We start from the raw sequence: 25277 nt of genomic DNA on the forward strand, positions 1-25277 counted from the left end.
AACCCGCCTGCTTCCTCAATACTACCTGTCCCTCTACATATATTTGTATCATCTGCAAACTTAACAACAGTGCCTTCAGTTCTTTCTTTCAAATCGTTAATGTATATTGTGATAGTTGTGGTCCCAGCAACGACCCCTGAGGCACACCACTAGTCACCGGCTGCTATCCTGAAAAAGACCCCTTCATTCCCACTCTCCGACTTCTTCTAGTCAGCTAACTCTCTATCCATGCCAGGATCTTACACTTAACACTTATTTAACAGTCTCTGTTGCGGCACGTTGTCAAAGATCTTCTGGAAATCTTAGTGTTTGGTGGGGTTATTGGGTTATGGGGATAGGGTGGAGGTGTGGGCTTGGGTGGGGTGCTGTTTCCAAGGGCCGATGCAGACTCGATGGGCGGAATGGCCTCCTTCTGCACTGTAAATTCTATAATTCTATAAATCACATCCACTGGTTCTCCTTTGCCTAACCTCCTTGTTACCATCTCAGAGAAGTCTAACAGATTTATCAGACATGACCTCCTCTTGACGAAGCCATGCTGGGTCAATCCTATTTTGTCATGCACTTCCAAGTACTCCGCGATCTCATCTTTAATAATGGACTCTAAAATCTTGCCAATCACCGAAGTCAGGCTAACCGGCCTATAATTTCCCGTCTTCTGTCTGCTTCCCTTCTTAAACAGCGGTGTTAGATTAGTTACTTTCCAGTTCTCTGTGACTCTCCCTGCCTCCAGTGATTCCTGAAAGATCACCACCAATGCCTCCACAATCTTGTCAGCTATCTCCTTCAGAATCCTGGGGCGTAGTCCATCTGGTCCAGGTGATTTATCCACCTTCAGACCTTTCAGTTTCCCCAGAACCTTCTCCTCAGTGATGGCCACTGCACTCACCTGGGTCCCCTGATTCTCCTGGAGCTTCGGCATCCTATTGGTGTCTTCCACCGTGGACATTGATGCAAAGTAACTATTCAGGTCCTCTGCCATTTCTTTGTTTCCGGTTATTACTTCTCCAGCCTCATTCTGCAGTAGTCCAATATCTATTTTTGCCTCTCTCTTACCTTTTATACATTGAATAAAACTCTTCCTATTTTCTTTTGTATTACTAGCTGTTTCATATTTTATCTTCTCTTCCCTTAATGATATTCATCCATTGGATGATGTAACTTTGTGCACTGCCCTCTTCAACCTGAATAATATATTCTAAAGTTTACTCCTGGGGGATACAATGAAGGAGGAACAAAATATGTGAATAATTTTGGGAAGAAACACAGAACAGTTTCTCGAACTACGCACTACAACCAAGCAAACTCCAGGAGACCAGGATGTTCCAAGGTGCAAGCAAATGCCCCACCTCATTATATCACAATTTGCTTAAGAACAGAACACTGCACAGGAGTGAGAAATACTACTTCCAACTGTCACACCTGTTTCAAAGGTCATACTTTACCCCATTTTGCTCATTCTGTGAAAACACAAAATCCTTCACCCATTTAAAATTCACAAGATGCCCGACTTCCACTGCCTCCCTGGCTCAATCTATGTTTACCATCCTTTGCATAAAGAAGGGTAGGTTTTGACAGTTGCTTTGATTCATGAATAAATACAATTGTGGTGTAATGGAGTCGAAATCTGGGCAGTTGCCCTACTCCACAGTGTGTGTGAGAGGTACTTCATACTTCAGCATACATCAAATAGAGAAAGCACCTGACAGAAGTAGACACATTTTCAATAGGAAATGCTGACACAGCAGGTGTAAGATTGTTTTAGTATCCACTTTAATTTCCATCCTTTCTACACAAGGTTACATGGGAGATTACATGGGAATAGCCTGCTCTTCCATTCAGCGAGAGCATGGCAAATCTGTATCATGATCTCATCCACCAACTTTGACACGATGGCCAGATGTTTTGGACCCTATTGGCAATGAGGGGTACTCCTGCTCTTATTTCTTATGGGCTGGGGAGTGGGAAGGGTGGTAAAACAGCACAGAGAAGCTTCCAGTGGCATTCCCAATATCCTCCTATCAGCATGCCATTTCGTCAGCAACAGCAAAGGTCTAGATTGCACAAACACATACACACACACACGCACCGCCATTGCAAGCCCAATTGAGACACTTCAGTGGGCCCACCTTCCCCCTCCTGTGAATGTTGCTCGATTGTAGGGCCACCAAACCATGGGGAGATTGCCAAGTAAAACTTGGTGGCCTCCCAGCAGCCTCTGGAGTGGGACCCTCTTGCTTGGGCACTCTGCAGTCCACAAAGGGTCTTCTAGTGGCAAAGGTAATCGCCACGGTGATGGCATTGCCTTACCTCAGCAACACAATCCACCCCTCATCCAAGCTTGTCTGTCTGGCCACAGCGCCCCTAGATTCTACAAAATGCATCTACTCTTGGTCCTTCCACCTATAGAATCCCTACAGTGCAGAAGGAGGCCATTCGGCCCATCATGTCTGCACTGACCCTCTGAAAGAGCACCCAACACAGGCCCAATTCATCACCCTATGCCCGTTATCCCATCTAGGGGCAATTTAACATGGCCAATTACCTAACCTGCACATTGTTGGACTGTGGGAGGAAACCGGAGCACCCGGAGGAAACCCACGCAGAAACGGGGAGAATATGCAAACTCCAAACGGACAGTCACCGAGGTCGGAATCGAACCTGGGTCTCTGGCGCTGTGAGGCAGCAGTGCAAGCACTGTGCCATTGTGTCGCCTCGCATTTTCTTATGTCTCGTCAGATACATATTTTCGGGGATGCTCAAAACAAAAGAGAATTGAACAGGTTGGTGGTGATCCCTTCTGATCCAGGTGGTTTAAAGGAATCCTTTCAGCAATGCCAAGAGAAAGAAGCATAGCAGCCAATTGGAAGACGGAACAGTTCACAAAGAGCATTGAGGCCATGACCATGTTATGCTGTTTGAGGAATAAATGTTGGCCAGGAAAATGGGAAGGACGACCCTGTTCTTCTGTGAAATAGTGCCATATGCTCTTTTACGGCTATCTGCGATGGAAAATGTCAGCCTAGATAAGGCTTGTCCAACCTTTTTATGTTGGGGTGGCACATTTCAAAAATGTTCTCACTCAAGGGGTCGATGATCAAATTTCAGTAAGATAAGATTTCACAAAACACGGATTTTTAAAAAAAATTCAAAGTCCAATTAATATATCAATAATTGCTAAAAATTGTCATTAATAAAAATGCACATTAAAATGTGCCGAAAAGCAATGTTCACAAATAAAACCTTTTTTGCTTTTTGCTTAAGAAGAAGAGCTAGAGAGAAACATGGTCATGGAAACATCGAAACATAGAGCTGGATTCTTCGGCACGATGCAAGATCGCTACGGGCGAGACGCAGACAATGGAAAAGTCCATTGACCTTGGGTGGGATTCTCTGGTCGCCGGACGGGCGTGGCTGGAGAATCCCGCCCATAGAAAATAGGAGCAGGAGGAGCCCATTCTGCCCTTCGAGCCTGCTCTGCCATTCAATATGCTCATGGCTGATCTTCCAACTCAATAGCCTAATCCCACTTTGTCCCTTATCTTTTGATCACCTTTGCTCCAAGTGCAATATCTAACTACTTTCGGCCTCAATTACTTCCTGTGGTAACAAATTCCACAGGCTCACCACTCTCCGGGTGAAGAAATCTCTCCTCATCTCTGTCCTAAATGGTCTACCCGTATCCTCAGAGTGTGACCCCTGGTTTTGGACACACCCACCATCGGAAACATCCTTCCACCATCTACCCTGTTCAGTCCTGTTAGAATTTTATAGGTTTCTATGCGATCCCCCCTTATGAACTCCAGCAAATACAATCCAAACTGATTCAATCTCTCCTCATACGTCAGTCCCGTCATCCCAGAAATCAGTCTGGGAAACCTTTGCTGCACTCCTTCTAGAGTAAGAACATCCTTCCTCAGATAAAGAGTCCAAAACTTCACATAGAATTCTAGGTGTGGCCTCACCAAGGCCCTGTATAATTGCAGCAAGACACCCTTGCTCCTGTATTTGAATCCTCTGGCAATGAAGGCCAGTATATCATTTACCTTCTTTACCTCCTGCTGTACCTGCATGCGTACCTTCAGTGCCTGGTGTACGAGGACACCCAGGCCTCGTTACAAATTCCCCTATCCTAATTTATGAGCACCAGGGATGGGGTGACGATTGGGCCTGAGCTAAAGGGCGCAATCTACCGGCCATACCACGCCCGGCTCCCACAATGGGCGGGACCAAAATCTGCATATTTAAGTGTGCAGTTTCTGCCAGAGCTAACCAGTCCCCGGGATCTAACGACCTCATTAAGTAGACCTCAGCTGGGTGCCATTTAGCACTGGTTTCCACAAATGGGGACCAGACAGAACGGCATTTAGGGGGTATCCCAGGTGATCGGAGGCTGCCGAGTAGTCAGCCCCTGGGCAGGGTAGCACACTGGCACTGCTGATGCCATCCAGCACCGTTGCAGTGTGACCCGGGTGCCAGCCTGGCACTGCCAGGGTGCCAGGTGACCCTGCCATGCCAGGCTGGCAGGGGCACTGCGCCGAGGTGACATTATAACTGTGCAGGGATCAGGCCGGGGCCCTTATGAGGTGGGGTGGGGGACTCGAGGATCCCCAACAGGTAAATTGATGCATTGGGGATTAAGAGATTGGGCAGCATTTAAAAAAGGCACCCCAATCACTTCCTGTACCATTTACAAGATGCACTGCAGGAACTTGCCAACGTTCCTTAGGCAGCACCTTTCAAACACATGACCACTGCCACCTAGAAGGACGGGAGAAGCAGTTACCTGGGAACCCCACACCCTGAAGGTTCCCCTCCACGTCACTCACAGCACCGACTGTTCCTTAACTGTCGCTGGGTCAAAATCCTGGAACTCCCTCCTTAACAGCACAGTAGGTGTTCCTACACCTCAGGGATTGCAATGATTCAAGAAGGTAGCTTGTCACCACCTTCTGAAAGGCAACGAGGGATGGCCCCATCCCAGAAATGAATTTTAAAAAACACACACTCACACACACACCGACTCACACACCCACGCACACAGTCACATACTCACACACACATTCGCACACACATTCACACACACTCACTCGTCCACATGCACACAAACACAGGTTTGCATACACACACATGTGCGCACGCACACAGATGCACACTTGCACACACATACAGACACATTCATGCACGCACACCCACACACATACACTTGCACACACAGACACACCTATACACACACGCAGACTCACTTCCTATCTGGTCCCATGAGGTTTGGACACTTTACCTCAGGAGGAATTGATCGGGGATGGTAGCTGGGTCCTCCACCCTTTGGCCGGCTTTCCTGACATTCATCTGTCAGGCCTGTCATGTCATGTACTCTGGGATAACACAGGCTGCAACTGGATGCAGCTTTAACCAAAAGATACTCCAGACCTTGAAGTTCGTTCAATCTGATTTATTGAACCAGTAGCACAGTTAGCACAGTTCTCTATGAGTTCGACTCTCTGCTAACCTAAGTGTGGTTACTCTGTCTGACTGAACCAGACTAGCTCTTAGCCACATGCTGGAGGTGTGATACTGTAAATACACCCTGACTCACTCTGTAGATGTTCATCAGTGGAAAGAGACGGAGTGTGAGTTCCTCGTGCCTTTGATAGTGAAATACCACCCGAGTGTCCTGCCTGCCCATTGGTCATGTCCTGTTCTCTGTGTTCATTAGCTGCCTGTCTGTGCCTGTCTGTATATCATTATCTGCATGTCTGCATATCATGACAAGGCCATGTCGCTGATTCCCGCTCATCAGACTTTCCCGATCTCCATCCATTCTGCAGTCCTTGCTCTCTGCCTCCTGGTTGCTGATCAAGTGGTGCTCCCCACTCGTCACCATTCGCACTACCCCTCTCCCCAACCCTTACTCGGTTCCATTGCTTGGGACAAATCGCAAATCAATCAGCACTATTAGAAAGCAGCATGATTTCATCTCATTTTCTCAGCCAGCTCAGTCAATTTGTTTTTGCAGAATTTGATATTTCCTTTCATTTTTTTTTTCACATGACTCTGCTTTTCCTCCTGGCCTCCCGGCCCACACCACTATCTTGGCCCTGTGCTGCTTCATAAGCTGGCACCAGCACAGGAGGGCGAGAGCGAAAACACTCTGAAAATGAAGGAACAGCCACTTGCCTTCACACTGCTCACTGCCCTTCCAATCAGAGACTGATTCTCTTTTGAATTTGCTGCTGCCAGGCTCACTGGCAAGCCTGTTAGTTGCAAGCACGGAGGAGAACTAGCCTGTGATTGGAGGAGCCGCTCCTTGCTGATCTTTCATTCAACGTACCCGCAGTTTGAACGATGAGACTACAGGCTGGATGCCGAGGCTCCAGGGGCGTGGCCTGTGGGCCAGGCGTCGGACAAGCCTGGCCTGATTATGTGCTCAAATATCAAATATACTGGGGATTGAAGCCAAAGCTTCTGACTCAGGGATGGTAGTGCTTCCCTCAAGTCAAGGCTGACATCAAATATAAATGGCAGTGTTTGAGCTTCGGAGGGAATGTTGTAAAAGATTGTTGAATGTAATGAAAATAGCAGCAGGCCAAAATAAAAACTCACAACAATACACACCGTTCTGTTAAGCAAGAGGAAATTAGCAGCAGGGATTTCCAAGTCTCATAAATATAACAGCATAGCTTTAAGTGATAATGATATTCAATGAACAGTTCACAAAAGTCTGAATACTAATTTAACGCAGGCATTTAACAAATCAAGAGCCGTAATGTAAAACTGCATGGGGAATTTGGAGTGATACCAATTTACATTAATTTGTATGAATTTGTAATGTCCAGAGGCCAGTACATGTACAGAGTGTTACCTGTACATTGGGAGTACAGCACCAAGTATTGTGAGGCCTCCCCTCTATTTGTGCAGATTGCTTGCTGCTGAGGAGAGGCTGCTCCAAATTGCACCATTGTTCAGGGTGTACTGCCACATAAATATAGAAAGGATTTCTCGCAGCCAACCTTGCAACATACATTCCTTTTCTGTTTCTGTAGGCTCATTACAAGAACCAAACAGCATTCCAAATGCCTTGGAAATAACCAAGTGAAGATAACAGCAACATACAGGTACTGCTATCCCCACTCTTGCAACAGTCACAACAATGAAATAATTATGTGAAGTATAATTTTATACAGCAAAACAGAAAACAAGGCAGCAACAGTACAAGTTCATGGAAATGAGATTATCCTAATGTTATCTTTGAAGTAACATTTTGCTGACTGAGATATTGTGATACATTCATGGAAATTAGGTCATGTTTGAGTTGCACTACTTGTGTAATTGCACGATCAGAAAGAGTCATTAATTAGAACCATTGTTCCATATGATATTGCTTTTAAAGGATATTGCAGTTCATAAATTATAAAATGTTGCCGTGTTTAAGTATCTATTAAAACACCAATTAGAAAATAGATTCAATTCTGCATTGAGAAGATTGCCGTTCAAAAGGATGGTACCCAGTGGATACAAATCCGCTTATACACAATGTGTTGAAGTACAGCTTAAGAGTCTTTTGCTCATGATGCACCAAGTAAAAGGTTACTCAGTGCAGTATTTTTTTTGTGTAGGTATTATTGCGATAATCACCGGTGATATTTCGTCAAAACCTGGAGGGAATCTACAGGACGCTGCAAACACATTTCAATATAACAAGTATCACATAAACATTCATTTATATCAATAAATAACACCAAAAGAATTCAGCCATTTATGATGTTGCCTGAAGCATTAATGCTTTTACAAGGCTCTAAATAAACCACTGTCCAATAGTTCACTCTCCATACACAGATATGATGGTAGACACTGAGCTCATTGACAGATGGGCCCAAATAGCTGGTCAGTGTCAACAGAGGTTATTAGAACTGTAGGTTTGATTGGCACCCCTATTAGACATTTTCTTTTACCCTCGAGTTATGAAGACTTGCCAGACAGCTGTTCTGAACCAAGCAGCAAACATTTTGTTGAATTTATTGGCACAGATAAAAGCAACATTAATTTTTAATGGATCCTTTCAAAAGTACAAATGGAAGGCAAAGACTTCAAACAGCGAATGAAAAAAAGGTAGATTATTTTTACTCAGTTTTAATAATTTTAAATTATATTTTTAAATTATTAAATATAATTTCTGTGGGATTCATGGAAAATTTCAGTCAGGTTTCCTGGTGATTTGACCAATAATTCAAACAATGAGGCGGTTTGCTGCGACGCAGCTGATAAATCTTGTGATTGGCCTCTCGTGAGATTTACCCGGCGTGATACGCCTCGTGAGTTCTAACGGGAGCTTGCGAGACATTGTGACCTGGAGCTTGCCCACGATGGGTGAACCTGTCTTTGCGTATTAAAGTGTGCAGTAAGGCTCACTTTTTTATGCACTCACCGGAGTTACCGAAAGCACAGGGTCTAATCTCTGTGCCTTGGAGACCTTGGGCGGAATCATCCGACCCCCTGCCGGGTCGGAGAATCGCCGGGGGGGGGGGGGCAGCGTGAATCCCACCCCCACTGGCCGCCGAGTTCTCCGGCACTGGAGATTCGGCGGGGACGGGAATCACGCCGCGCCGGTCGGCGGGCCCCCCACCCCCCCCGGCGATTCTCCGGCCCGCGATGGCCGAAGTCCCGCTGCTTTAATGCCGGTCCCGCTGGCGTGAATTAAAGCACCTCCCTTACCGGCGGGACCAGGCGGCGCGAGCGGGCTCCGGGGTACTGGGGGGGGCGCGGGGCGATCTGGCCCTGGGGGTTCCCCCACGGTGGCCTGGCCCGCAATCAGGGCCACCGATCCGCGGGTGGACCTGTGCAGTGGGGGCACTCTTTTACTATGCGTCGGCCATGTAGGTCTTTGCGATGGCCGACGCATAGATGACCCACCCTGCGCATGCGCGGTGATGAGGTCACAGCTGCTGACGCTTCCCCGCATGCGCGGACTTCCACTGGCCAGCGGAGTCCCTTCGGCCCTGGCTGGCATGGCGCCAAAGGCCTTCCACGCGAGCTGGCGGGACGGCAACCACTCCAGCGTGGGCCTAGCCCCTAAAGGTGAGGGCTTGGCCCCTAAAGGTGCGGAGAAATCCGCACCTTTGGAGCGGCCCAACGCCAGAGCGGTTCATGCCACTCCATCCCGCCGGGACCCCCCTCCCCGCCGGGTAAGGGAGAATCCCGCCCCTTGAGTGAGTGCGTGTTCGCATTGTCTCCATAAAAGTGGAGCAGGTGTACTGTCACTTGGTGGTCGGGGGTGGGAGGTCTTCCAGGTGATCAGGGTCCCCTGGGTGATTGGGTTTTGGGCAAAATGGTACCCTGATTCCACATAGGCACACTGGCACTGCCAGGGTTCCCGGGTGGCACTGTCAGGCTTCTGTGAAGCTAATTAATTGTGAGTGGAGTCAGAGAAAGCCTATTGAGAAAGATCAACATATGAACAGTACATGTTAACACTGCAAAGTGCAAAAGGTAGAGGGCTATCACTGCTCACAATGTGCTGTGATTACTTTGATATTATCACTTGGTGAAAGGATACATCAGCAAATTGCTCCTCCCATATCTTCTTGGATGCAGCTCCACACCTTCGTCCTGTTTCCCTTAAATAGCTGACACTCATTCTTTTTTTCTGTGGTGAGGTTTCTGCAATAACTAGACAATAAATCATATGGATCTTGTAGCAGTGTGCAGCTGTAAGGAGTCGCTGTGTAGTCACAACATCAGAATGCCTGCTGAACGATCACCCAAGTTCTGGTATAAAACTCATTCAAATGCTCCGATCCCCTTGTGCTTTGGTTACATTAGCCAAAGTTGGAGCTCACAAGTGGAATCGCCCAGTAACAATCAGTACTGTCTCCTATCCCCATGGAAATGTTCTGTGACATTGAATTGTCCCAGCGTGTAAACATTGTCACTGCTTGCAAGGAAATAGTGTAGGTTCCAGAACATTTTCACATTTTGCAAGCAAAATCTTTGGGTAAAACTAGGGACTTCTTTGACAGGCCAAATGACTCAGCAACCCATAACATCTTTGGAGAGTTGATAATGATGATCTGCTGACTGGATGTCTACTACCACACTCATTCTCACACTGGTGTACTGAGGAGAACCTTTACCTCAATGATCCTACTGATGCAATGTAGCACAGGCCAACAGCTGCCTTGTGGCAGTGTGGAAGAACCTTAAGGAGTTAAATTCAGTGTTTTTATTGCTTTGAGTTTCTGAGGGACAGCCCTCCAAATCTTTTTGGAAAAAAATAGCATCACACACAGTTCACATCTCTAGTTAAACATCATCTCTGGATGCAATGGTCGTTGAATAGTACTCAAGGTTTTGAACTGACCCTGAAAATGTGTTTCCATGGGTATCTGATGTCAGGGGCGGATTGTCTCGGCTTCAATCTTCAGCTCAAAACTTTTAATGCCTCTGTACTGAAAACAAGCCACCATTTGTAATATAACTCACTTCTGCTAAAAGCAGTCAAATTAATCGTGCTGGGAGATACCACAAATCAGAAGCCACAGTACCCACCACTTCCTTGCACTCCACCACTTCTGATGCCGACACTTGAGAATACTGAATCAAAATTCAAGCAAAGCATGGGTAACAGAACTGTCTATTTTACTTCAGAAGTGTTCTGATAAGAGCAGTATAGGTTTGTTAAATTTGTAGCCTATGCTTCTCCTGATCCAAGCCAGCATATCATTCCGCTGCAATTGATTACTACGCTATGATTTTATATGTTTATTTACTTAGACAATGCAGGAGTAAATTTTCATCCAGTTACAACGGTAAACAAATGATCTGGTGAATCTTGGACAAAGGTGGGGAACCAATCTGCCAGTTCCTTTCTGTAATTAACATGCTCCAAATATATTTAATATGAGATGGGAGCATTATAATGAGGAACGGAATGATTTCACATTAGTCTTTTCCTGTACTTTGTTCCCTTAGTAAGTTCGCAGACGACACAAAAATTGGTGGAGTTGCGGATGGTGATGAGGATTGTCAGAGGATACAGCAGGATATAAACTGGTTGGAGTCTTGGGCGGAGAAATGGCAGATGGAGTTTAATCCGGACAAGTGTGAGGTAATGCACTTTGGAAGGCCCAATGCATGTAGGAATTACACAAAAATGGTAGAACTCTTGCGAGGACTGACAGGCAGAGACCTGGGTATGCATGTCCACCGATCACTGAAAGTGGCAACACATGTGGATAAGATGGTCAAGAAGGCATATGGCATGCTGGCCTTCATCAGTCGGGGCATTGAATATAAAAATTGACAAGTCATGTTGCAACTGTACAGGACCTTAGTTAGGCCTCATTTGGAATATTGTGTATAATTCTGGTTGCCACACTACCAGAAGGATGCTTTGGAGAGGGTACAGAAGCAGTTTACTAGGATGTTGCCTGGTATGGGGGGCATTAGCTATGAGGAGAGGTGAGATAAACTCGGCCTGGTCTCACTGAAACAACGGAGGTTGAGAGGCAACCTGATAGGGGTCTACAAGATTATGAGTAGCATATACAGAGTGAATAGTCAGATGCTTTTAAGGCAGTGTTCTTCAAACTTTTGTCCGGGGACCCATTTTTACCGACCGGCCAACCTTCGGGACCCAACCCGGCCGACCTTCGCGACCCACGCCGCCCGGCCTTCGCGACCCATGCCAGCTGACCTGCGCGACCCACCATTTTCTCTTACCTTGTTTGCTGCTGACAAAAATGGAGGAAATGGTTTAGGGTCCCTTTGGCCCTCGTACACGCTCCTCCAATGGAACCTGTTGGATGAAGGTGAAGCCTTCCGGTGTCGGAAAGTATGGAGTCTCTATCTGTCCAAAGATCTGAATTTGTTTCCTGTAAAATGTTATCAAATAAACCCCCCCCCCGAACTTGTAAAAAAAAATTTAAATGAAATGAATAAAATAAATGAAAAAAATAAAAATTAAATGAATAAAATAAATGAATAAAGCCCACCCGAACTTGTAAAATAAAAAGCTGCGACCGTTTAAAAAAAAAGAGGCCGCACTGCGCATGCGTGCCCGATCATCGGCATGCATGCGCATAGTTTGTGCATGCGCGCCGATGATCTGGCACGCATGCGCAGTGCGGCCGCATTTTTTTACATGTTCTCGGCCATTTTGAAGGCCACTTGCAGCCGGCTTTATTAACAGCCGGCTGCTGAGGGTGTTGCGCGCAGATTTGCGCGAACGGGAGCGCCGCGACAGACGGCTCCGTGACTCTCCCGACACCAGCCCACGGCCCACCTGGGGGTCACGCCCCCCAGTTTGACAATGCCTGTTTTAAGGGACATGAATAGGGTGGGAATGGAAGGATATGGACTCCTAAGTGCCGACGGTTTTAGTTTAGGCAGGTACCATTGTTGGCACAGGCTTGGAGGGCCGAAGGGTCTGTTCCTGTGCTGTATTGTTCTTTATTCTTTGTTCTTTATTGCTGGGCAAAAGGTTTGCCTGTGCGTTCTAGTCGTGCAGTGTTGCTATGGACCATGGTGAATAAATTTCAAAGTGAATGATTATGTGAGTTAAAACAGCAAGTTCAATGTACAAGGAAATATATTTATAGCTCTTTAGCCATTTCAGCAAAGAGGAAAATGCACCCTGTCTCGTCTCTTGTTCCCAATCAGCAGTGGTTTTAATTTATAAAATATTGCTGATGCTGTTAATCTAAAGTAAAAAAACATAAAATGCTGGAAATACACGATGGTGGTAATTTAGTTTCTCGTTAACAGTTACACTAACTTACATAATCTTTATTGTTACACTTACCTAGTGTTATAATCAGAATAAAAAGAATAAAAAGTAATAATACAATTGTAGCTTTTATTTTCTTCAATAATGTAAACAACTCCAAAGGCCAGGGAGAGCACAGCTCTGCTCACAATGAGTGGTGAAATTGTAATTGGGTCCAATACATTTTGGTTGGTATTTCTGGAACATTCATGAATGGCTCACTTTGATCATGTTTACAATTTTGCTACATACACGACCAGAAGAAAGCATTTTGAATGCATTCAAGATATTGCTACCAAAGGCAACCAAAGTGTTTGTATTCCTCCAATTGCTTGGACAGTCTGTAAGTGAATGTCCAAGCATATCTGAAATCTTATTTGCCTGACTTGTCTTTGTGACGTTGCTGAGCTATACTGGAATAGCAAAAATAGAGCAATCCCAAAAGAACTGAAAACTCACTTCGCTTTTTAAAAAATCTATTTCCTCTGTAGATTATGCTTTCAAATACACAAGAAGGGAATAAATATCGTCACTGATCATATTGAAAAATCTGAATTGGCTGAATAACAGTTCTTAGTCTTAAACATCTGATTATATTTAGATCATTGCATTATCACAATATTTTATAATTATTTGCACTCTTTCATGTGATGTACTCTGATATCAGGGTGGATTCCCCACCCCGTGATGCCGGAAACCCGAATCATGATGGGGCGGAAAATCAGGCTTCTGCCAAAAATCTGCCGAACTGTCCGCCATGCTCCGGGGTATCGCAGGTGGCGACAACACGCTGCATGCCCCGCGCTGGCGTCAGCATGCAAAACCGCCATTTGCATGGGTTAACATATCATTATCGGGTTCGGTCAGTATTCTCAGGGCCTTTGCGATGCTCCGATGGAGGGCGGGCATCGTAAGCTGCTGAGGGAGAGAGAGGAAGTAAGAAAGGTTTCCAAATTCGCAATAGTGTGCTGACAGTTGTGTCGCTGGCTGGGACGGCATCTGCCAGGGCCGGGGAGGTAATAGCCGGGATCGACTCGGAGATTGACCGTAGGTTTGCGGTGTCCCCCTGGGATTGGGGTGGCTGGGTATGGACCATCATTGCCATAGTCTTCAAGGCAGCCATTGCATACTGGTTCCAGGCCCCTAACTGTGCACTCCGCTGACTGCCCACTGCGTCCTGTACACATGCAGAGCACTACCAGTCATTTGGATGCCCCCCAGGCCACCCCTTGGGAACCCTCCAACCTCAACCAACCCACCAACAGAATGGGCATTGTCAAGCACATCCAGCAGTACAGCAGGTGTTGGCACCCCTGAGTGCACCCATCAGAAGTGCTGCCATGCTGCAGGGGGAGCAGAGGAGGTGCAGAGCGAAGAGAGGATGCATGCAACATGGCATTTGGCACCCTCCTTAGCACACTGCACATCTCAGGTCAGAGCCTCTACCAGTGATACTATCAGCTAGCCCACACTGCAGGATCACTGGCTTTCCCCAAGTCCAGCCAGCTTACTGTGCCCCTGCACCCATCCATCCTACCCCATACTGGTTGCCACAGCCAGTGCGCTAACCCAGGACCAATAGCACAATACAGCAATGATCCCAACATACTCACGGTCTGCCCACATGGATGCCACCAAGCACGGGGGTGGTGGGTGGCACACGGTGACATCCCCATCCGACAACCTGGTGCCACTCTGCTGGCAGGGTAGAACACGGCCCACCCAAGGAGCACATCCACAGCAAATCCACAAGAGGGTGCAGGACAGTGGCTGCAGAGTGCATCGCTGACATGGGTTACGACGGCCACCGGTAACTCTGCTGACAGGGCAGGTGGTGGAGTTTGAAGCCCCCCCCCCCCCCAGTGCCAGTCACTGATGTGAAAATCAAGGCATCGGGGAGAGTGGGGGGGGGGGGGGGGGGGTTTGGCGGGAACGTCCAAGGGATGGGACCGGGAGCGCGAGACATGCGGAGGCTGGAGTTGCAGTGCAACCCAGGGCACCTGTTGGACCTGGATGAGCATGTGACTGCTGACCATGCTAAGATGTCTGCGCCTTTCCCCTTGCAGCGAATGTACTGGCGTACAGTCAGGAATGGTCCCCGTAATGGTGCACTGGTGTCAAGCAGGGCTGTGGCTGGGGGCAGGTATATTGGATCTTCCGGCCTCATTGGATGGTGATCCTGCAAGACAAAAGACAAGACGCATGGTGAAATCTTGGGTATGGGTTGTGAGAGGGAGAGGGGTAACTTACTTGCCATAGGGACATCGCAATTCATTGGGGGCTCACTTAGTTGTCCCATGCCAACCTCCACCTCGGCGACTGTGCCTTCTCCCACCTCCCCGACCAGCTCTATCGGCCTCTGCTCGATGGCGGTGAGGACCCGCAGACCCGACGGGCCACCTCCGGTCCTTTCCACTCCCGGCGGATGTGGGCCATCTTCATCCTGAGGGACAGAGAATGCACGGTGTGAGACACTCAGACGCGGGCTGCACAGGGGTTCGCAGCTAGTGACCTGTGTGTGCAGGGCACCCAGCCATGACGAGTGGTGCTGGTGACTGTATGTGGTGCAGGGTGTGCTGGAAGGTGGCTGTCGGTGGCTTGGTTTTGATTGCCCTCTAGGGAGGAGGGTGTGGGGTAGGGGATGGCGGTAGTGCCAAGAGTGCAGAGGTTGTGGCGCACCCTGGCTGGGCTGGGGGTGGGGTGCCCATCCTCACGCAGCACTGCCTAGCCATCCGCTTGAAGAAGGCCGCATGGGGGGGTTGTGGGGGAGGGTGTTGGCGAGGCTTGGGGGGGGGGGGTGGAGTGAGGTGATGGCAGGGGCTGCCCTAATTAGGTTGTTCACCTTCCTCCTACATTGTAGGCCGGTCCTCACGGTAGGGCCACGGCACAGACTGCCTCTGCCACCTCCGCCCAGGCCTCATTGAACTCTGCAGGTGGTAGCCTCCTGTCACCCTGAGGAAGAGGATGTCCCACCTCTCCTCCACAGCATCCAGCAAACTCTTCATCTCCGCATCTGTGAACCTCTGAGCCACTCTCCAATGTGGCATCTTCCTGGCCTAACTGTAATGAGAGCATGTGTGGAGTGGAGTGCTTATATGTGGTTCCAGCTTGTCGAGCTCTCCAGTGCCAATTCTGGCCCCAATGAACCTGACACTGGCGTCAGATGGAATTACACTAGTTTCAGGTGGGCAGTGTGCTGGCCCATTAGCATGTCCTGAATTGCTCTGGGACTGGCGCCCCCAATAGGACCAGGTAGCACTCCCAATTCAGTCCTGGTGTCACCATTTAGTCTCTCAAATGGAGAATCCCGTCCATCATGTAGATATTCAGACTTGGGGCTATAATTGTGATGAATACAGGAATTTCAAATAAAAATTGTATTATATGTATCTGGTGCAGTAATGGTTAAAAGCCTGGGTTAGTGTGTGTATGTCTTTACTGCAGTAAGGGTTTTCAAAATCTGCTTTAAAGGACAGGCAGGCACTGGGGCTACAGAAGAGATATTTAAAGCATTGTAAAAAAATGAGATCATTGTGTATTCTAACCATGTATAGTGTTTACCTACATAGGGGTAGTGGAATTTTGTTTACATAGAAAGAAGATTCCCCTGAGGGGTCGTAGTTAGCCTTAGTAAGATGGTCATAACCCAGTTATTGTGATAGAGATGATGTGGTTAATGAGAGGAGCCTGGGGCTGAAGCAGTCAGGTGTTGAGTTTCAGTTTAGATTTTGCTTTAAACAAAAGAGGAGTTTTTTGACAAATGCTGGGAAGTTAAACAATAGTTTGACACAGGCAAGAATCTGCAGCTCAAATCGCACATGACAGGACCGGGATCCACAAATGGAACCTATCCAGTCTGACAGAGGAAGTCAAAAAGGACCTGCAGAGGTGGAACACACTCCCACTCTCCCTGGCAGGGAGATTACAGATGATTAAAATGAACGTACTGCCCAGATACCTCTTCCTACTAATATCCATCCCGATCTATATCCCCAAGGCCTTTTTCAACGAACTGGACAAATTAATCATGGCGTTTGTATGGGAGGGGGGGGGGGGGGGGGAGAATGCTAGGATCACAAAGAAGGTCCTAAAGAAAACAAAATCCAGGGGAGGGCTAGCCCTCCCAAACCTACAATTCTATCACTGGGCAGCAACGGAGTTAAGAGTGATGGGATGGATAATGGAGCCAGAGGCCGAGTGGGTGCTTGCTGAGGAGGCTTCCTGCAAGGGGACCTCCCTCTGGGCCCTCGCCATGATGGCACTCCCATCCCCGCCCAAGAAACACTCCAGCAGCCCAGTAGTGATAGCCACCCTCCAGACGTGGAACCAACTACAGCAGCAATTCGGACTGACCAAAATGTCCGACAAAGCCCCTATCTGCAATCACCACAGATTCACACCAGCACTCACCGACGCCACCTTCAAAAAGTGGAGACAAGACGGGAAGACATTGACAATCAGGGACCTACACACTGATGGTTGGGTCACAACACTGAAAGAACTGATGCTGAGATTCCAACTAGCTAAAGGCAACAAACTCAGATACCTGCAGCTTAAAAACTTCCTACGGAAGGAGACAAGGACATACCCACGACCACCACGACAGCTACTGGACGCAGACATCCTAGGCAGAGGGAACTGCAGTGACATGTATGAACGACTGTTAGAGAGGGCCGACACCGAACTGGACAAGACAAGGAGGAAATTGGAGGACGACTTGGGGTTCGATATAGGGTGGGGACTCTGGAGCGAAGCACTGCATAGGGTCAACTCTACCTCCACATGCACAAGGCTCAACTTAACGCAGCTAAAAGTGGTACATAGAGTCCACTTGACCAGAACCCGAATGAGCAGGTTCTTCCCGGAGGTGGAGGACGGTAGATGCGAATGTGCCAAGGAGGCCCGGCCAACCACGCCCACATGTTCTGATCTTGCCCAGACCTGCTGGGTACTGCACAGCCTTCTTCGAGGCAATGTCCAAAGTGGTGGGGATGAGGGTGGAGTCATGCCCAAAAGTGGCGGTCTTTGGGGTATCAGACCAGCCAGTTCTATTCCTGGGGAGGAGGGCAGACCCCCTTGCCTTTGCCTCCCTGATCGCCTGCCATAGAATCCTGCTTGATTAACGATCAGCAGCACCACCTAAAGCTGCAGACTGGCTGTCCGACCTGTCAGAATTTCTCCAAATGGAGAAAATCAAATTCACCATCCGTGGGTCGGAAGAGGGCTTCCACAAAACATGGGAGCCATTCACCCGACTGTTCTGAGATCTGTTTGTGGCCAACACATAAATAAATAAATAGCCAGTAGCCAAGGGAACCAGGACAAGATAGAAAGAGGACAGCGAGGGAGGACCGGGGAGTGGCGGGAGTGGGGGTGCAAGGCGAGGTAGCAAAACCCAGCAAGAAAAAATGGGGAACAGCAGTGAAAAAGAGGGGACGGGAGGGGACGGTCAAGGAGGGAGGAGTTGGAGGGGGGGGGGGGGGGGGGGATAGGGAGGATAGTAGGCTGAGCCAGCCAGGCGGCAACAGACTATAAATAGAGAAACCTAAGAAGGAACCTTTGTGACTGTACAATAAATGAAAATGAACAGCAATGTATGTAATTTTGAAAATGCCACTAAAAAGATTAAAAGAAAAAAGAATCTGCAGGCTGACTTCCTGAAGGACCTTTCTCTCTCAAAGTAGTTTCTCCAAGACATCGCAAAGCAGCAAGTATTCTTGTGTTCCCTGATTGCATTTACAAGTAGACTTTTACCTGAGATGGGTTTTGCTTGATTGGAAATAAAAATAGGTAGCAGTTAGAAGTTAAAGTGTTTCATTTTATTGTTAGGCATTATTTAACTGGTAAATGGAAGCTATTTCACTTATGATGTTAAAGTTAGTTCAATACTGTCTTAATAATTTTGTTTGTTTTGATACAGCATTTGATACACATTCTGGCGCCTGGTACAGGAATTGAACCGTGCTGCTGGCCTGCCTTGGTCTGCTTTAAAAGCCAGCTATTTAGCCCAGTGTGCTAAACCAGCCCCTAAGAGTCTTTCCTCAGAGTCTTACAAATTAATTAAAGTATTGGGGTTTCTATCCAGTATTCTAGAAAATATTGGGATCAGGGGCAAAATTCTCCGGTATCGGCGCGATGTCCGCCAACCGGCGCCAAAAACGGCGCAGAGCAGTCCGGCATCGCGCCGCCCCAAAGGTGCGGAAACCGCTGCCCCTTGACCGGCCGAGTCCTAACCTTGAGGGGCTAGGCCCGCGCCGGACTGATTTCCGCCCCGCCAGCTGGCGGAAGTGCCCTGCCAGCTGGCGCGGAAATGACATTGCCGGGCGGCGCATGCACAGGAGCGTTAGCGGCCGCTCACGGCATCCCCGCGCATGCGCTATGGAGGGAGTCTCTTCCGCCTCCGCCACGGTGGAGACCGTGGCGAAGGCGGAAGGAAAAGAATGCCCCCACGGCACAGGCCCGCCCGCGGATCGGTGGGTCCCGATCGCGGGCCAGGCCACCGTGGGGGCACCCCCCGGGGCCAGATCGCCCCGCGCCCCCCCCAGGACCCCGGAACCCGCCCACGCCGCCTTGTCCCGCCGGTAAGAGAGGTGGTTTGATCCATGCCGGCGGGATAGGCATTCTAGCAGCGGGGCTTCGGCCCATTCGGGCCGGAGAATCGCGACGGGGGGGGGCCCGCCAACCGGCGCGGCGCGATTCCCGCCCCCACCGAATCTCCGGTGCCGAAGAATTCGGCAACCGGCAGGGGCGGGATTCACGCCAGCCCCCGGCGATTCTCCGACCCGCCGGGGGGGTCGGAGAATCTCGCCCCAGGTTTGGGATCGTAATGTTATCCAGGCTTGATGTTCTTCACAGATAATTCAGTGTTCCTGGTTCATTTGTAACTTTGACACTCAAAGGTTGATTTTGACTTCTGGTCAGATTACCTGCCCACCAGTGAAGAAACCTCCATTGTTTTAAGTGGCCATGCAGCCTTATTTAAATTTAGTTGAGGGGTGAAAGATAGGCAGGAGTGGGTACCATCAAGGTGAGTTCCAGGTGTGAGGTGGGGATGGGTGGATGTTGCAGTGGTGGCAGAGTCATGGTCGTGAATGGTGGGGGCCCCGGACTGGGAGAGGTCCATGGCAGCAGTGGCCCAGATAATTTTCCTGAGCCCTGGATGGACATTTGGAATGTGGGTGGTTCAGGCTAATCACAAGCTGACTTAAGAAAATGGTCAGCCTTTCTTCGTGAACTGCATTGGACAATGAAGAATCAATGACATTGGTGGGGAACTGAAGTCACATACAGGGCTGACTAAGAAAGGACGACTGGTTTCCTGCCTGAAAGTGAACCAATTTGAGAGCAATTGGAAAACCTCATGGTCATTTTAACTGATATCAACATTTAGTTAGCAAATTATTGAAGTAGTTGCACATTGAAATATTTCTTACTGCTTATAGGTTATGAATGGTAAATGGAATCTTATTAGAACACTTAGATAGGAAGATAGGGCAGCACGGTAGCATTGTGGATAGCACAATTGCTTCACAGCTCCAGGGTCCCAGGTTCGATTCCGGCTTGGGTCACTGTCTGTGCGGAGTCTGCACACCTTCCCCGTGTGTGCGTGGGTTTCCTCCGGGTGCTCCTGTTTCCTCCCACAGTCCAAAGATGTGCAGGTTAGGTGGATTGGCCATGATAAATTGCCCTTAGTGTCCAAAATTGCCCTTAGTGTTGGGTGGGGTTACTGGGTTATGGGGATAGGGTGGAGGTGTTGACCTTGGGTAGGGTGCTCTTTCCAAGAGCCGGTGCAGACTCGATGGGCCGAATGGCCTCCTTCTGCACTGTAAATTCTATGATCTTCAAGGCCGGACTGTGCAAGGAAATTAGGTGCCAAAGGCGAACCTTCAGCTTTGTTTAAGTTAGAGATTGATAGATTTCTGATTAACAATAAAGTAAAGGGTAATGAGGGCAGTGTGGTTAAAGGCATTGAAGTATCCAATCTTATCGACTGGTGCAATAGGGTGAATGGCCTACTCCTGTATCTATGTTCTGATGTTCCCATCCCCCACAATTAACTTTTGAAAATGAATATTGTGCTTTCGTCTGAATAAAATATCTACATTTAATACTTATGTGCTGCAGCCAAGAATTAACACTTCAACTTTCAGTTTGATGCAATGCTGTATCACCCCTCCCTTACAAATTAAAAAATTACTATGTCCACCATTGTCCCATGTCAAGAGACTGTGCTTGGGAACATATTAAAATTAGAGAGATTGTCCCAGAGTGTTGCCATGACAATCTCAGACTGGGTTCCCACTCTCAAACACAGGGGAGCCATGCACACCACAGGAATAGCTGGCCTTTTATATCCACACTGACCAGTACAGACTCTCAGCCCAATCCCAGCCCAGTACAGGCTCCCACCCCGTCCCAACCCAATACAGACTCCCACCCCATCCCAACCCAGTACAGATGCCCACCCCATCTCAGCACAGTACAGACCCCCACCTCCATCACAGCCCAGTACAGACTCCCACCCCATCCCAGCCCAGTGCAGACTCCCACCTCAATCACAGCCCAGTACAGACCCCCACCTCCATCCCAGCCCAGTACAGACCCCCACCTCAATCACAGCCCAGTACAGACCCCCACCTCCATCCCAGCCCAGTACAGACCCCCACCTCAATCACAGCCCAGTACAGACCCCCACCTCAATCACAGCCCAGTACAGACCCCCCACCTCCATCCCAGCCCAGTACAGACTCCCACCTCAATCACAGCCCAGTAGAGACCCCCACCTCCATCACAGCCTAGTGCAGACCCCCACCTCCATTAAAGCCCAGTACAGACCCCCCATCTCCATCCCAGTCCAGTGCAGACCCCCACCTCAATCACAGCCCAGTACAGACCCCCACCTCCATCACAGCCTAGTGCAGACCCCACCTCCATCCCAGCCCAGTGCAGACCCCCAACTCCATCACAGCCCTGTAGAGACTCTCACCCCATCCCAGCCCAAGGCAGATTCTCACTCCCGCCCCCACCCAGTGCAGACCCCCACCCTACCCCAACCCTGTAGAGACTTCCACCCCATCTCAACACAGTAAAAACTCCCAACCCATCACAGCCCAGTGTAGACTCCCAGTCCGATCCCAGCCCAATACAGACTCCCACCTCATCTCAGCCCAGTACAGATTCCCACCCCCATCCCAGCCCAGTACAGACTCCCACCCCATATTAACCCAGTACAGATTCTCACCCCCATCCCAGCCCAGTACAGACTCCCACCCCATATTAACCCAGTACAGATTCTCACCCCTAACTCAGCCCGGTACAGACTCCAATCCCCCATCCTAGTACAGACATCCACCTCCATCTCAGCCCAGCACAGACTCCAGCCCCCCCAGCGCAGTATAGACACCCACCTCCATCTCAGCCCAGTACAGACTCCAACCCGGTACAGACTCCCACCCCCATCTCAGACTAGTACAGACTCCCACCCCCATCGCAGCCCATTACAGACTCCAGCCCCTGTCCCAGCCCAATATAGACACCCACCTCCATCTCAACCCAGTACAGATTCCAACCCCATCTCAGCCCAGTACGACACTCACCTTATGACTGTCTGGTACAGGATCCCACCCCACCATGATTTGGGTATTGTCTCACCTCTCGCTTCCTCTTTTTTCTTACTCAGCTTCATGTCTTCAGCATTATAGAGGACGTTCAACAGCTGAAATGAAAATCGCTTATTGTCACAAGTAGGCTTCAATGAAGTTACTGTGAAAAGCCCCTAGTCGCCACATTCCAGCGCCTGTTCGGGGAGGCTGGTACGGGAATTGAACCGTGCTGCTGGCCTGCCTTGGTCTGCTTTAAAAGCCAGCGATTTAGCTCAGTATGCTAAACCAGCCCCTCCACCTCCACCCCAGACGTCCACCTCCAGCTCAGTCCAGTACAGACTCCCACCCCTATCCCAGCCCATTACAGACACCCACCCCATCCAAACCCAGTCCATCAAATATCTGGTCAAAGTGATGGCACCACCTGCATATCGACAGTGAGACCAGTCAGAATAACTGCTCATCTAGCTCCAATAACAGATTCTCTGCCTTCTTACCTTCTTGCACCTCCAACCATAGATTCCGACTCTGCAGGGGCAGCAAGAGCAGGAGAGAAGGAACCTGTCATTTGAGGAGCTAGAGGAACTCGTATCCATAAAATCCTTACAGTGCCGAAGGAGGCCATTCATCCTATTAAGTTTGCACCTACACTCCAAAACGTGCACTCCCCCGCCCTATCCCCACCATCCCTAACCTTTGGACACTAAAGGGTAATTTAGCATGTCCAATCCACCTAACCTGCATATCTTTGGACTGTGGGAGGAAACCCATGCAACACAGGAGAGACAGAATCTGTGATTTGAGGAGCAGCTCTCTCTTTCCCAAGCTCACTGCTCCTCCGATCGCTGCTCTACAGTCAGTTCTCTCTCTCAGCAACTGTCACATTAACTGATAGTTGAACATTTAAAAAACTGTCAGTTGCTGGGAACAGGTTAGACCTGCCATTTCCAATTGTTTGTTTAGCCTGCTAGAAAACCATGCAGCTGCCCAAAGGCCAGAAGTAGCAGTTCTTTCTTGAAGCAACTGTCAGTGACAATATCAATTTTTTAAAAAGATGACTATGAGTTTTTGGGTCCGAAGGTCAGAAGAAAAGATGCCAATGGCAGATTTCCAATACCCCAAATTCAAAAATCCACCATTGGCAGATATGTATCAACTCCTAGTTCCATGAATAGTTCATTCCGCTTTTTTGCCACTCTTGGGAACCATCAAGTTTACCTCATGGTTGCATTGGCCCTGTTTCAAGGAAGGACAGTGCTCTTTCTGGCTTTATCAAAGTAACATTAAAAGTGATATTTCCATGTGCAGCACGGTGGCGCAGTGGGTTAGCCCTGTTGCCTCACGGCGCTAAGGTCCCAGGTTCGATCCCGGCTCTGGGTCACTGTCCGTGTGGAGTTTGCACATTCTCCCTGTGTTTGTATGGGTTTCGCCCCCACAACCCAAAAGGTGTGCAGGGTAGGTGAATTGGCCACACTAAATTGCCCCTTAATTGGAAAGAATGAATTGGGTACTCTAAATTTTTTTAAAAAGTAATATTTCCTCAACTGATCAAAGCACTTCGTACTGATGAACACTACCCAAGGTTTTATCCTAGAATCATAAAATTTACAGTGCAGAAGGAGGACATCCCCCCCCCATGGGAGTGTCCCTTTAAGAAATGTTTTTGTCTTATCACATGACTTCAATGATGTCATTGTGTGGGTGGAGCTGGACTGTGGCTCTGAGGTTTTACTTTCACTTTGGGTTTTACTTTCGTTTTGGGTTTTGAACTGCACAGGTTGAAAGAAGTGTTTCTCTACTTTCATTTTAAAAGCTGTTTCCAGACTGCTTGATAACATAAAAGAGATAATTGCTTTCTAGAAGGAATACAAACCTGCTGTTTTGAAAGGGGAACAGAGTAGCAATAACAGTCTTATACCAGTAAGAGTGTTGTGTGCTGGGCCACACCTTTGAAAAGGGGTATCTGGTTTTACTTGGATTTTGTTATGAAATTGGAACAGTTAAGGGGGATACTTTGGTATTTTCTAAACTCTGGTCCATAACATCAGACCCTTGGAAAGAGCACCCTATGCCTCCACCTTTCCCCGTAACCCAGTAATTCCACATAACCTTTTGGAAACTAAGGGACAATTTAGCATGGCCAATCCACCTAACCTGCACATGGGTGGAAACCGGAGCACCCGGAGGAAACCCATGTAGACACGGGGAGAAAGTGCAAACACCACACAGACAGTCACCCGAACCTGGGACCCTGGAACTGTGAGGCAGAAGTGCTAACCACTGTGCCACCGTGATGCTCCCATGTTTTATGTTAAGAACAAGTCAATCAGGCAACTCTGCCTTTGGACGAGTCAATGGAAATGAAAACCAGGAGAGCATTTGGCTGATCTAATATATTCAACTATTCTCTTAAGTCAAAATTGCCATGGCCCAATCAAGAAAGACGGACTATAATATTGGCCACCCACTTTTCTCCTTAATGACAGCAAATTTATTTTGTTGCAACAACTATCTCTTAGGATCAATAATGCCACTTGGCCTATAATAGGTTAAGGTACAGAGACTTCAGAGTGCTATAGAAGTAGTACAGCAGTCTCCTGAGTTTATCTTGTTCACTAATCATGGGCGGGATTCTCCGCAATCGAGGCGATGTCTGCCGACCAGCGCCAAAAACGGCGCGAATCAGTCCGGCATCGCGCCGCCCCAAAGGTGCGGAATTCTCCGCATCTTGAGGGACCGAGCCTACACCTTGAGGGGCTAGCCCCGCGCCGGAGTGATTTCCGCCCCGCCGGCTGAAGGGAAAGACCTTTGTGCCCCGCCAGCTGCCGCGGAAATGACTTTGCTGTGCGACGCATGCGCGGGAGTATCAGCGGTCGCTCACGGCATCCCCGCGCATGCGCAGTGGAGGGGGT

This window comes from Scyliorhinus torazame, chromosome 4 (assembly GCF_047496885.1).
Source record: "Scyliorhinus torazame isolate Kashiwa2021f chromosome 4, sScyTor2.1, whole genome shotgun sequence".
In the NCBI taxonomy this organism is placed as follows: domain Eukaryota; kingdom Metazoa; phylum Chordata; class Chondrichthyes; order Carcharhiniformes; family Scyliorhinidae; genus Scyliorhinus; species Scyliorhinus torazame.